We start from the raw sequence: 14,304 nt of genomic DNA on the forward strand, positions 1-14,304 counted from the left end.
ATTAGGTTGTAAGTAAGTATAACCTAAAACACTGAAAAAATAACCTGGGAAGTGCAAACTCCGTGGGCTTGACTGTCAAGTACAATAAGGAGGAGCAGGATGAGTAAGGTTGATAGGAAAGTGCATTTGTTAATTTAAAACTATTTATCAAGCACTCCTTATGTTGACCCAGCACTCAAGACACACCGGTGAATGATGCAGGGATGTGGTCCTTGCTCTTGGACCTTACGTCTTGGAGAGGAGGGAGGGGTGGGGGAGTGTTCAGACCCCAAGCTGCCCCCCCCCAACAAATGCATATTTATAGAACCCTGACCAGTAAACTAATGAATACTTTATAATGAGTGACATGAACTAAGAAGGAATAAATAGAGTAAGAGAAGGGCTGCTTTAGTGAGGGCAGACAGGAAGGGCCTCTGTGAGCATTGAAGGCAAGACTTGGATGCTAAGAAGGAAGCAGCCCTGTGAGGATCTAGGGAAAGGACGTGCAAAGGTCCTGTGGCAGAAACTTGCTTGAAAGGTTCAGGGAAGGCTAGAGTGTTGTTAGGAAGGGAAAGAGGTGAAGTTAGAGGTGAAATTGGAGGAATAACAGGGACCAGGTGATGGAGCAGCTCATAACTCTTTGGTAAGGAGTTAGGATTTTATTTTTAGTGCAGTGGGAAGCTATTGGAAGTTGGAAGCAGAGGAGGAATTTGATCCAGCCTCAAAATGCAAGAGATGTGGCTATATTTCAATCCTTCATTCAGCAAATCGTTATTAATTACTTACTGTGTGTCTGGCTCCACTCTAGGCCCAGGGGATGCAAAGATGCATTAAGACTCACCTAGTAGAGAAACAGCCAGTTTCATTCATTCATTCATTCATTCATCCATTTACCGATGTTTACTGAGCTCTCATACCCTGAGCCTAACACTGTTCTAGAAATTAGGGCAGAGCATGGAGCAAAACAGACAATATATCTGCCCTCAAGGAGCTGACATTCTGTTGGAGGAGGGTTATAGTAAAAACATAAAAATATAAATATAAATAAATTAAATTAAAAATAATATCATATAAAAATATAAGATAGTGATGAGAGGAAAGAGAATGGTGGAGGGGGTGCTATCTGAGATGGGGACGGGGCACAGAAGTCCTCTCTGGGGAGGTGAAAACAGAGCAAAGATCTGAGCGACGGGAGGGAGGCCGCCGTACAGGTATCTGGAAACAAGCAGTCCAGGTAGAGGGAACAGCCAGTGCACAGGCCCTGCGTGTAATTCCCTGCTCGAGAGGGAAGCTCCCGAGGTGCTGATCCAGGTACCGAGATGCACCAGTGAGTGACACAGAGACGTGGTCTTTGCACATGCCAGCCTCAGGGAGGACCTCCCGAGGAAGGAGTAGTGCCGAAGCTGGGGCCTGAGAGGTGATCAAGACTCAGATCTGGGCTCCATCGAACAGCTGGACTCTTTCTTTCACAAGGAGTGAGCTCCCCATCACTTGAGGTATACAAGGAAGAGTGTTGATGGGACTCCATAGAAAGGAGCTGGAGTCTGACCTGGAGTCCCGCCCTGGCTGAGAAGGGCACTGATTCATCCATTGTCCCCACCTTCCCCCAACACCCCCTCCCCCCCCCCACATCTAGGCCAGGCCTGTCCCTTCATCCCTCATGGGTCCATGGGGGCAACAGGTGGTGTCCCCCAGTGTGCAGGGGGCTATGGGCACACAGAGGAAGGTGCCAGCCGTGAATTTTAAAAGGTGAGAAAGAGTTTTCAGGCGGACATGTGGGAAAAGGAAGGGGAAGGGGATCCCCACAAGGAACCACCAGATGCAGGCCAGGTGCGGGCGGGCACTGCAGGTTGGCCTCCTTGGCTGCTGTCTTGCTGGCTTTGCCCTTTCCAACAAGGCAGCAGCTTCACTGGCAGGAGAACCCAGTCTGTGTATTCAGGCCAACTGATCAGCTGTGGTCCCGCCCAGCAGGAAGGTTTCTGCTCCCCCAGGAGCCAGGGCTGAGCAGACCCCCATTGGGTTTAGGCTTTTGATCTGGAAATGGTTCAGCTGTGCCGAGGCTGGCATGTCACAGCCAACCCAGGATGAAAACGCAGCTGGGGCGGCTACCTGCAAAGGCAGCCCTCCCTGACTTCCAGGGGTAGCTTTTTCTCAGCCTTAACATCTGCTGCAGCCGTAGGAGCTGTGGGCTGCGAGGATTTGAGGAAGACACCTGGAAAAAAAGAATAAGCTCACCTCTCCACTGAGGGAAACTCCCAAGGAAAACCAGGAAAAACTCCAAGGCCTGCCTAGGTCACACACACACGGAGCACTTCAACTTGGCCTCACGGGATCTATCGCAGCATCCCCGGGTCTCCTGTTTTAATCATCTGAACGTGGGCTCCCTTCTCTGTGCTCCCCGACTCAGCCTCGTAGCTGGTGTGTCAGGAAGACCACGTGTCAAATCCTACCTTTGCCACGTATTAGGTAAATGACCTTGGGCAAGTCACCTCCCCTTTTCGTGCCTCAGTTTCCTCATCTGTAAGTTGGGGATAATACTGCTAACCTAGTAAGAGTCTTAGGCAATTAGAATTAATTGCTATGACTCTGCACAGCCAGCCACACTGTGGGTGGGCAACACAGGGTAGGTATTATAATTTAAGCTGTTCACCTTGACTGAGAGGATTCCATGGAAGGTCCAGTAGACCTGGGTTAGAATCTCACCTCTGCCGCTGCCTTACCAGCTGTGGGACCTCAGCTGAGAGTTTTTACCTTGGGCCCAGTTCCCTCATCAGTAGTTTGCCTGGGCCAGTCTCAGCTTGCCCCGGATATCCTGACGTCATTATCAAGAGCAACCCCTGAGTCTCTGAAAACACGTCATACAGTATCTTCACCCATCAGTCAGTTGGGCATGACACGGCCACCCTCAAGGACTCCTGGGAGGATGAACAAAGAAGAAGCAAAGGAAAACTCCTGATGAACCTAAAAAAGGCCACCCGCCATATGCCGGACTCAGCAGAGTCACATTTACAGAAACATCGGTCTGAGAGCCAAAAACAAGCAGCAATTTAAATTCTACCACAGCCAAGCACTAGGGCACCATTCTCAGCAGGCGGCAGGATTTGTTGAAAACTTCATTCTCCATCTTTCTTGATCTCAGCATCGCTCATGTATTGAGTTGCCACAAAGCCCAGCTCCTGCCCCGTCTAGGCTCACATTTGAAACCCTTTCCATTATCCCTTCTCCTTCTTCTCAGTTCTTCTTTATATAGATCAATTCAGCCTGTCCAAAAATATTTACAACTTGAATTTTCTCTTTCCCCGCATCTCATAAACACAATAAACGCTGCTAAGCAATCAGGAAATAGGTTGAGATCCCACTGCGGTGACCAACCACTCCAGGGGTTTCTGAGATACAGGATGCTCTGTTTGTAAAGCTGGGACAAGCTGGTCACCCCAGATGCCCCAGGAGTCTAGACTATAAATCAATTTTTGTTCAGAGAAGGGCAAATTGGTGTCAGCTTCAGTCTTGGACAACACATGACTTTGAAAAACCAGGATGGGTTTCCCCAGAAAGAGACTAAGACAAGGACTCAAGGAACCCGTTTATTTAGGAGATGATCCCAGGAAACACCTGAAAATGGGCGCCTAAGGTGGGGAAAGGAAGGCAGCAGAAGGGAGGTGCATTGTGGAGTAAATTACTGCCATGGGCAACCAGAGCAGCATCCTGCTGGGAAAGTCTGAAAAGCTGTAGGAAATACACATCTCAGAGTCATTCGCTGGGAAGTATTTATAGCATCTCCCTGCAGTCAGTCTGGGGAGAAACTGGTGTCAGCTCCCCAGCCTTCTGGCAGATGGAAAGCCAGACGAGGCCTTGTGCCTGGGATGCAGCTGGGAGGTGGGTGAGGGGCCAGCTGCACTGAGGTGGGAGGGGGCACCTGGAATAAGGGGGGTCCACCAACCACATCTGCTTCAGCATTCTGGGATCTTGAGCCAGACAGCACCATGAACCCACAGGATCTGAGATGCCATCTAGCCCAGGGACCATGACTCCATCAGAGCTGTATCCCCAGTGCCCGGCACAGCCTCAGCTCAGAGCAGGAACTCAGTCATCTGTGTTCACTGAATGAATATACAAATCCACTCTGCCGAGACCCAGGCTGAGGGTGTAACTGCCTGGAATTGCAGGTGCCAGGCTCTGTCCCCAGGGTCCTTGACTCTATTCCAGGCTGCCTTATAACTCAGCATCTGTACTAAAGACCCTTCCTTATCCAGTCGCCCTCACTTGTCTGTTTCGACAGCCCCTCTAGTGCTCATCCAAATAAGGAAGGATGTTAAATTGTGCCCATGAGAGCTGACTCCTGAGACCTCTGACCTCTGGCTTTATTGAAGTGTAAACTCCTGATCAAGCTTAGTCACATCCTCTGAGTGTGCTGAACCTCCCAAACAGAACACGTCCTGATAGATTTGAACTGTGTTTTCCTACCTGCACTCATTAGAGTGTGGCAGCTCCGCATTTTTAGTTAGAATTAGCAGAGTCCGTTTGGCCTTATGTGGCCCATTTGCTCCTGAGCTGCTTCGAAAACATGCCCTCCTCCAGAAGCTCCAGTACAGAGACCTTCAAACCTAAGAATTTGACTTAAAAGTCCAGATTAAAGAAATTCCACTAGACTAAAGTCTTCATCAAAACATACTAATTGGTGGTCAAGAGGGGCCTCACTTGGTGTTTCAGTGGAGTGCAGTTCAGAAAAGAGTCTAAGTCTCATGATGGATCCTATGCAAATTCAGGATAGAATCACAGAAGATGGTTTAATGATGCTGAAGGGCACAAAATACTTTTACGCAAACATTTTTCCAATTTTTTTCTCAGGTTCCCAGTGGTCGTGTCCTAACCAGCATCCCTGTCCGCCTCCACACTTTCCCTCCACAGACACAGGCTCCACTCCGCATCCAGGACTGCTTTCCCATCACAAATGTGATCGTGGCTCTCTCCTGCTAAAGCCTTTCAGCTGGCCACTGCACCTGCAAACTCCAAACCCCCTAGCATAGCAATCTAGACTCTAGGATCCACCCAGCGGACCCTCCAGACGATGCCTCTGCTGTCCTATCTCCCCCGTCCAAGCTGGGTTCCCACCAAACAGCACCCTCTAGACCCACTCCCGTGCTCTGCCCCATGCTGGCCCCCGGGCCCAGCTAGCCCTCCATCCACCAGCCACAGAGTGAATTTCCACCTCACACTTAAAAGACTTAACTGTCTGTCATCATTTCCTGTTCATTCGTCCATTCCACAAACATCTATTGAGCGTAAACGTCTATTAAGGAACACAGTTGCTATGGGGAAGGCAACGGTGAGCAAAAGAAACAGGGTACCTGCCCTCAAAGAACACAACAAACAAGCAGAGAATAAAGAAATGAAAAGATAGTGATACGATCCATGGAAGGAATAGGTGGTGGTGATGGCACCTCCTCCTTCTGTCTGATTAAATTCACGCCAAGTCTCATTTCCCCTCCTGGAGGAACCTCCCTTCCCTTTCCTTAGGAGACATGCTCCATGCGGGTGATACCACAGGCTGGGGTCAGGACCTCTACTGCTTAGCTGCTTGGGCTGTGATTAGGCTGGGAGGAAGGGGAGAAAGATGCCATCACTTATATATTATCACCTACTGGGAGCCAAGCCCATGATAAGTAAATTGCCCACATCCCTTGTGCCCTGAAGTATATCCAAAGCTGGGGCCATTCCCAGCAGTGGGAATAGTCAGCATAGGCAGGAGCTACGAATTCCCAAGGGGAACAGTGACCAGAGCAGACAGGCTACTTTGGAAATCCTGAGACATGGAGAATCTCCCTTCATCTGTCTGGCCTCAGTCTCCCCATCTGGAAGATGGGGATGGGGCTGGACAGGTGGTATCTGATTTTGCAGCATCTCTGGATACAAAAGGAGCAAACTGCCTTTGCTCTTTCAGTTCAGGCCAAGGACTCCTGCTGACCTGTAATTCCTCCTTATCCATGACCGGCAGTGTCTGATGCTGTATCCCTATGGAGTTTATCACTCCTTTTCTGAAATAATTTAAAACTCCACAAAGGGGAAGCTTTTCCAGAGTCTGACACATAGGAAGTACTCAACGCATGAACTATTTTTACTGTTAAAATTGCCCTGAAGAGGTGTGGTCCAGGAGAACGTTAATCTTGTGATGGGTTTGGCCTTCTTGACTTAGTGGATCCCCAGATGCTGGAGGCTCCTTGAAAGCGGAAGTTGAGTCTGCTTCTTGCTCACCATGGATGTCCCAGCATCTGGCTCATAGTCAATACACAAAGAACATGTATTAAGTGAATGAATGATGAGAAGATTGTAGCAGTTGTTATGATTGAGCCTTTGCTACATGTTGGACACGTTGCTAAGCAGTGTCTCATTTAATCCCCAAACTATGCTAAGAGGTAGGAACTGCAGCTCTATCCTCATTTTATAGGCGAGAAAATTGAGAGCCATATGACTTGCTGTGGTCACACAGACTGTAAGTGGAGAGTTTATCTGACTCCAAAGCCGGTGCTCTTAGCCACTAGCATGGGCGCCTCAGCATGGTCATAATTTACATGTGCTGAGTAAACAGGCTTTACTAAGTTTTCAAATAGCTCATCCAGTGCTCAGGTTATAGGTGGGGAAACTGAGGCTTAGAGAAGGACCACAGCCTCCCACATGTGGTCTGTGGAGCCAGAGGTGCCCACTGAGGGTCAGGATGGGACGAACCTCTGGAAGGGCTCCAAGGAGGTGGGCATCCGAGCTCCCCAGAGACAAGAGGACAGCCTTGCCTCTTCTGTTGGGCTGAACAGGCATCCTCCGAGGTAAGGAGCTTCCAGAGCGGGTAGCCCCTTTGGGCACTGCTCACCTTCCTGCACCGGCTGGGTTCTGGTGCCAGCTCCCCCCAAGGCTGCAGGCTGTGCTCACTGATTGCTGACATGCTCCCGCCTGCCATCGTAAAACACACCTGTTTGGAAACCTGCCTTTATCCTCTCTCTAATGTCTCCTGGGGAAAGGGCAGGGGAGAGGGTCTTTTCCCCCAACCAGAAGCTCTTGGTTTCGGGACGAGGCCTATCATTTATAGCTTGTTCCACCTTGAGCAAGCCACTCTGTTACTCTGTGCCTTGATTTCCTCACCTGTCCAGTGAGGATTAGAATGTGGATCAGTAGATTCTGAAAATGCTCAGCACAGGACTTGGTACATAAATGTTGGGTGAAAATGGGTGAGTGAAGGGACAAACAAGGTTAAGTCTAGGAAAAGGAACACAGCAAACTAACCATAAAGAATTTTCAAAATGATTATATTTGATTTAAAAAAATTTAATAAGCTATTTTTCAAAGCTGGTACTTAAGGGGAAAATGTATTTAAAGGGTTATGTGACTTATGGACACACATATGGAGATTTTTAAAGGGATTTCTAGGCATTTTAAAGGGCTTTTGAAATTGATGATAGTGGTTCCATTGAAGAATTTTAATAAATATGAATTATAGAAAAGTTTGGACAGTTGCCCTTTATTTCTTTTATATACAAATTGAGATTTTTCTCAGGTACATGGCAAGAGCTAGAAAACAGCAGAGGAGGAGGAAGGGAGCTAAAGAAAATGTGCAGGGAAGCTTGCCGGGGGCATAAATAACAAGGGCTGTGTTTGCTGGAACACGACATACACACATTGCTAAGCAGGCTGCATTTGATCCTCAAAACAATACTAAGAGGTAGGAAGTAGTGTTATCTTCATTTCATAGATGCAGAAACTGAGAGCCATAGATGTCCTTTCCCATGGTTACATAGCCAGTAGGTAGAAATGTGGGAATTTCAATCAGGTTTGTCTCCAGAGGAGAAGGAACGGTTGTGAGAATAGACCTGGTGTCAGATGGCTCCTCATGGTGGACACCAGGGGGCGCGGTTGTCCAATACAGCTTGGTTGTTACAGCAGTGAGCCAGAGACAGGAGCTTTGTGCCACACGCTGCTCCATGCTCTAACCATAGTGTGATACCCTGCCCCATGCTCTTAACCACAGTGTGATACCCCACCCATGCTCTAACCATAGTGTTACATCCCACCCCATGCTGTAACCACAGTGTGATACCCTACCCCATGCTCTTAACCACAGTGTGATACCCTACCCCATGCTCTTAACCATAGTGTGATACCCCACCCATGCTCTAACCATAGTGTTACATCCCACCCCATGCTCTAACCATAGTGTGATACCCTGCCCCATGCTCTTAACCATAGTGTGATACCCTACCCCATGCTCTTAACCATAGTGTGGTACCCCCACCCATGTGCTTAACCATAGTGTGATACCTTAGCCCATGCTCTAACCATAGTGTTACATCCCACCCATGCTCTTAATCATGGTGTTCTACTCCCATTCCTGAAGCAAATACTAAGGTGTCTAAGATATAAACACTTAACTACTCAGACATACATATTGCAGTGGCCATCGTGAAGTCTAACGCCTGGAGAATAGATGTCAGTAGCAAAGATGATTGGTGTCCCTCCTCAAATCCCCTCTAACCCTAACCCGAACCCTTTCAGGTCATCCCAGTAGGACCTACAGCTGCCACCACATGCACCTTTACCCTGAGGGCCTACAGACGTCACTTAGCCCAATCTTATGGCCGCCAAAAGCACTGCCCGAAGAGCAACCTTCATTCGATGACTGACAGGTTTGGTGAATCCATACCCAGCTCCCTTGCCTCTCAGATGGGACGGCTCTGAGATGTGTTTTCCACAGTTTCCCAAGGGTCTCCAATTGGAGTAAGCTCTGGTTGCCCACAGTGGTAACTTGTTGATGACATATCTTTTATTCACTTCCTTCAGTTACCCACACTTTTACTAGTATTTCCTAGGATCAACTCACACATAAACTACTTGTCAGTGTTTGCTTCTGGGGGAATCCAGAATAAGATAGCCAAATAAAATAACAAATAATCGCCAAATAAGATAATAAGATATGTTGAACAAGAGATGTCATCATTGGGGCTTATTTTCAGTGTTTAAGTTGTATTGTATGATACCTATTGCCTAATAGGTATTGAGTGCTGTAATATGTCTTGTTTCCATCCTGTATCCAGGCATATGGGGAAACAACAGCACAAATTCATTGTCATTTTTCTATCCTTTTTAGCTTAAAGTTGCAGTCAAAAGAAAGCAGGGTTTGCAGTCAAAAGATCCAACTCTAACACTTACAAGTGGGACTAGTAACTTAGGTAAGGCCCTTCATCTTCTAGAGTCTTAGTTTCCTAATCTGTAATAATAATTCATAACTCATAGTTTGGTCGTGAAGAAAGAGTCAATGAGATCAGGCATGTAAAATCTTTTCTCAAATAATAATGTCCACAAAATAAAAGGCCCCCAAACAGATCATTTTAAACAAGGCGTTCCCTTGTCACAATCCTTTACACAAAAGTATTGTCTTCAACTGCCCTTTAATTTTGAAGCATATAATTTTAAGATAAGCAGCAATCTACACACCTACCAAAAGGAACACCAATACCTTGGTTTTAAAAACCTAATTATAAAGAGATTTCAGGTAAATACGGTCATGTATAGCCTGGTTATAGGATCTCCCTCCCCCAAATATCTAACAAAATGAGCAGGAAAAAAAAAACCTTTTTTTTTGAAAAAAAACAGTAATAACAACCAAACAAATCTTTACACCGAAAAAAACTAGCCATCAATCAAACAAAAAAATTATACCATAGATTTTGAAAATTTGCACCAATTAAGGATAATTCTAGTGTGGGGCTAGAATTCGGTCTCCACTCCTCAGAAACATCACTAACCAGAGAAGGAGATTCAAAAACGGTTAAGAACTCTCACTAACACCCTAATCTGTGGGGGAAATAGAGTAAGGAAGTGAGTCAGCAATCCTGGGGAAAGATAAAAAGATGCCTTCCCCCACGGCAAACCTCAAAGGCCCTGGGGCTTCTCAATTTCCAAGACTTTGTCCTAATTTGAGAAGACCAGTGGAAGCCCACAGAAGTAGAAAATCCCCCTGACCCTGTGGAATGGGTTCTGCAGGTCACTTCACAAAATCTCAGAGGAAAGAAAAAGCAGAGCCCAGACCTCCCAGAAAGGGCTTCCGGCAGCCCTCACCACATTCCCTCTACAACTCCATTCCCACCTTTTATAGAAGTTAGTGGAAGATAGTACTCACACCTCAAACTGTGACTTGAAAGACAAGACAACCCAGAAGACAAAAAGAAAAAGTGCCAAAGATGGATCACTTGCCATACCAGAGCAGGTGGAAATCTGGATGGAGCACCTCACTCTACATATAGGAAAGGAGAACAGGAGCACAGGGAAAGCACCAACATGGCACATGGAAGAAGGAAGAAAGGAAAGGAAGGGAGAAGAGAAAGAGTGGAGAGATTGCCCAGGGTGTGAGGAATCTATGCAGAAAACAAGAGAATAAAGTCATTTGAGAGACTATAGGTGCAGAAGAGAGACAGTTGATCCGACATAAGGATAGCAATTGTCTCAGAATAAAGAATCCAACATGTAGAACAGAAGTTTTCAAAAGTATAACCTAAGAAATGAATAAAGCCTGAATCTGTAGTCAAAGGGATACACCATGTTCTAAGAAAGATGGTTATGGGAAGATCAACACAAGACCCACCATAGTTAAGTTTATAAACTTCAAGGATAAGGAAAGATTTCTTCAGGGCTTCAGGCAGAAAAAGCCAATCACTAAAGCAGAAATATCAGACTCGCTCTAGGCTTTTTTATAGCAACATTCAATTTGCCAAGTACCAAAATACAAATGGGGATCAATCCTGGGTAGAAGGTTTAGGGATGACTTTTGTTTTCTTTTTATGCCTTTCTATACTGCATGCTTTCCTTAATTGTTTAAAAGGAGCAAATATTACTCATAATAATCAGAAAAAAATAATAAAACTATTTTCATTTTGAAAAGCAAAACAAAGATAGAGGACCTGCAAGGATCCTGTTCTGTTTCCATATCAAACCCCATTCCTTCTCATTTTACCTTGGATTCAAAGAAACAGACCATGAGAGACTCAGGAAATCAGGCCACGCATGCCTTTAGGCAAAAGAGAAACAAGTGAATTCCAGGACTTGGGAGAGCATTCAAATAAAACCATGAAGACTGCTAAGTTCCTTTCACATATTTTAAAGATTGTTAGTGTCTTACACTTGCTTCCTTCACAATGGAGTAATTAAGACTCAAACTTGGAAGTCACCCAGCCTTGAGTTTGAGTCCCACTAGTGATGTGATTTGAGGAAATTACTTAACTTTCTTAGGCCTGGGTTACTTTATATGTTAAATGGGAAAAAAAATGATAGTAGTAACTACCACATAGCAGTGATAATTAAATGAAATAATGTATGTCAAATGCTTTTCCCAATGCCTATCACATAGTTACCACCACCATCATTCAGCAACTGCAGCAGCACCATTATCTCTATTATCATCACTACCACCATCATCTTCATTTCTATCAGCATCATTGTCATTATCACCATCCTCACTAGCATCATCATCAAGACCATCACCATCATCACCATCATTATCACTAGCATCATTACCATCATCACCATCATTATCACTAGCATCATTACCATCATCACCATCATTATCACCACCACATCATCATCACCATCATTATCCCTAGCATCATCATCATCATCATCATCGTCACCACCACCATCATCATCACTAGCATCGTTATCACCACCACATCATCATCACCATCATTATCCCTAGCATCATCATCATCATCATCATCATCATCATCATCATCATCATCACCACCCCATCATCACCATCACCACCATCATCATCATTACCATCACCATCATCATTATCATCATCACTCCTTGTTAAGAGACCTTGGGCTTGTCACTCCCCTTCTCTGAGCTTCAGATAACTCATAAAAAGGGGGGAAATAATTCAGAGGAGTTTTAAACTATTATCATAGTAGCTAACAATTATTAAGTAGGTAACACTTATTGAGGACCTCTCATGGGGCAGACTTGTACTAAGTACTTGCACACAATTGTTCATTTAATCCTCACAAATACCCTCAGCAGTAAGTCCCTGCTATCATACTTCACATGTGAGAGATCTGAATTCTAGAGGGATCTGATGGAGCCAGGACTTCAACCTGTTCTTACTGACAACAGAGCCCAAGCCCACTATGCCTCACCACCTTCTTTGGTTGTGAGGTTCAAAGGAAATAATGGAAATGAAAACGCATCGGCACAATGAGCTGTGTAGGATCCTCATGGTTGCTTATATTTGTTCTCTGAGGGTGGCCTGAAGGCCTGATGAAGGAAAGAGAGAAGAGACCTGATGTAGATGTCCTGTGAACCCCAGGGTATCTTAATCATTCCTCCACTGATCCTGAAAACCTTTACAGAGCCCCTGGTACGTGTGTCCTAGGTGCTGTGCTGGGAGGAGGGCCATAACCAATAAACAAGTCATGGCCTCAGCCCTGAAGCCACAAAGAAAGTACAGGGAGGCAGGTTCGTCAATGTTCTGCTCCATTGGAAGCTGGTGCACCAATGTTAACTGAGTTATCCACAGATGCTTCAAAAACACACCTAGGAAAGTCAGGGAAAGTGAAACACCAGCCCTCAACCCTCTTCAGGCTTCAGAATAGCTGTGAACTGCCCCCTGGGATATGCAGCAAGGCTCACGGCAGTGTTATCTGCAGGACCAACTGGGTGGGTGACGCATACGCTTTCCAACAACGCAATATCACATGCTCTACAGACCTAAGGTTGGTTTTAGCACATTTCAACGTGCAATCATTGTTCTTGCACATTTTGACAGATACCTTTAAGATAAAGAGACTCCGCCTTTTGTAATAAACTGCATATCAAAGCTTTTCAAAATTAAATGTTGAGCATTTAATTCAAGTAAGTAAGTATCAATCGCCTGTCTACTCTCTGTCAGGCAAATGGAGATGCTGCCTGCCCTGGAGGCCTCACAGTCTAGCGAGGGGTCGGTGGTGGTTCATTCTGAGTCATTTTTGATGTGTGGAATCCAAGGCTTGCTGGCAGCGTGCTGGGGTGAAAACTCTGGAGAGACACAGACTTGAGATGGTCCTCTCTGTGACCTTGGTTGAACTTGGTTGAACTTGATGATGAGTGTTGTGGTTGTGTGCAGCGCTCTCTCTAAAAGCTTTGCGTCCATGGGATGGAGAATCCCCAAATTCGGCCCCTTCCTTCCATCCCCACCGCCACCATCTGCACCCTCTAGACACCATCACTTCCTCCTGCATAACCCAACAGCCTCCTGCATCCACCCCTGCATCCTCCAGCCCTCTCTCCAAGCAGCAGTGATCGCTACAAAATGCACACTGATCACATCAACCCCTACTTCAACCCCCTCATTGGTTTTCTTCAATGGCAACCCCTCTCCTTGATCTCCAGAGGCTGCTTAATTGGCCCTGCTCACCTTTGCCACCTCATTCCATGCCTCTCTACCCTCCCTCAGATGTCCAGACAGACTGGCCTCTGTACTGGACCTTGACCCAATCCTTTTCACCCCTAAGGGTCTCAGCCCTCCCATCCCTCCACCACATGATCTTCCCCAAATCTAGCAAGATCTTCCCCAAGTCGTCACAGGCTGCATCCCTTCCTTCAAGCCACATCTCCACCATCACCTGCCCAGAGGGCCCTCCACACAACTATTAACCTAGATCCCCACCCCCTCCATTGCCCTGAGCAATGCTCCAGTGCTTATCACATGCTGCGATTATCTATTGTTCCTTCACTTCCTTTGTAAGAAACAAGTCATCTTGTCTCCCTCACCAGATGAGGGAGTCTCAGGAGGGCAGGGGCATTTCCACTCTCCTCCAAGACTGTGGGACCAGCCCCAACACAGCCAGTAATCACCGAATCTTGATGGAATGAGTGGAATGAGCCTAGTGGTTCCCAAACTGAGATGGGCAAAGGCCCTCAGCGTTTCCCCTTCTACTACCCATCCTGTCTTTTCTGTGGACCTCCAAGGTGTAGGTCTGATTCGAGTGGAGACTCCTGTTGAGGACGGCGGGGAATGGGGGTGTCATCCTGAACCCCAGGTCCTGGACGTGGTCACAGGGCCCAATCCTGAGTCTCGCTGAGCAGGACAGTCGGGAGGGGGAGGGTGCAGACCTCAGAGAATCTCAGCCAGGTGTGGTGCCCAGGGGGCACTGGGAAATGTGACCAAGCAGTTTGGGTTGCCATGCGACGAGGGGCACTCCTGGCTTCTGGAGGCAAGGGGTGAGAAACATTCTGCAATCACACAGGACAGCCTCTCAAAATAAAGAATTGTCTCACCCCATGACAATGATGTTTCTGTTATTGCTGCAC

At 46.6% G+C, this 14,304-nt stretch overlaps 1 protein-coding gene across 3 annotated transcripts in view; it reads left to right on the forward strand.

The window, feature by feature from the left end:
- Positions 1–14,304, forward strand: part of SLC2A9 (solute carrier family 2 member 9) — a 290,277-nt gene that overhangs the window by 252,276 nt on the left and 23,697 nt on the right. The gene's annotated exons all lie outside the window — the stretch shown is intronic.

Source organism: Balaenoptera borealis (assembly GCF_965194805.1).
Source record: "Balaenoptera borealis genome assembly, chromosome: 4".
Taxonomy (NCBI): Eukaryota; Metazoa; Chordata; class Mammalia; order Artiodactyla; family Balaenopteridae; genus Balaenoptera; species Balaenoptera borealis.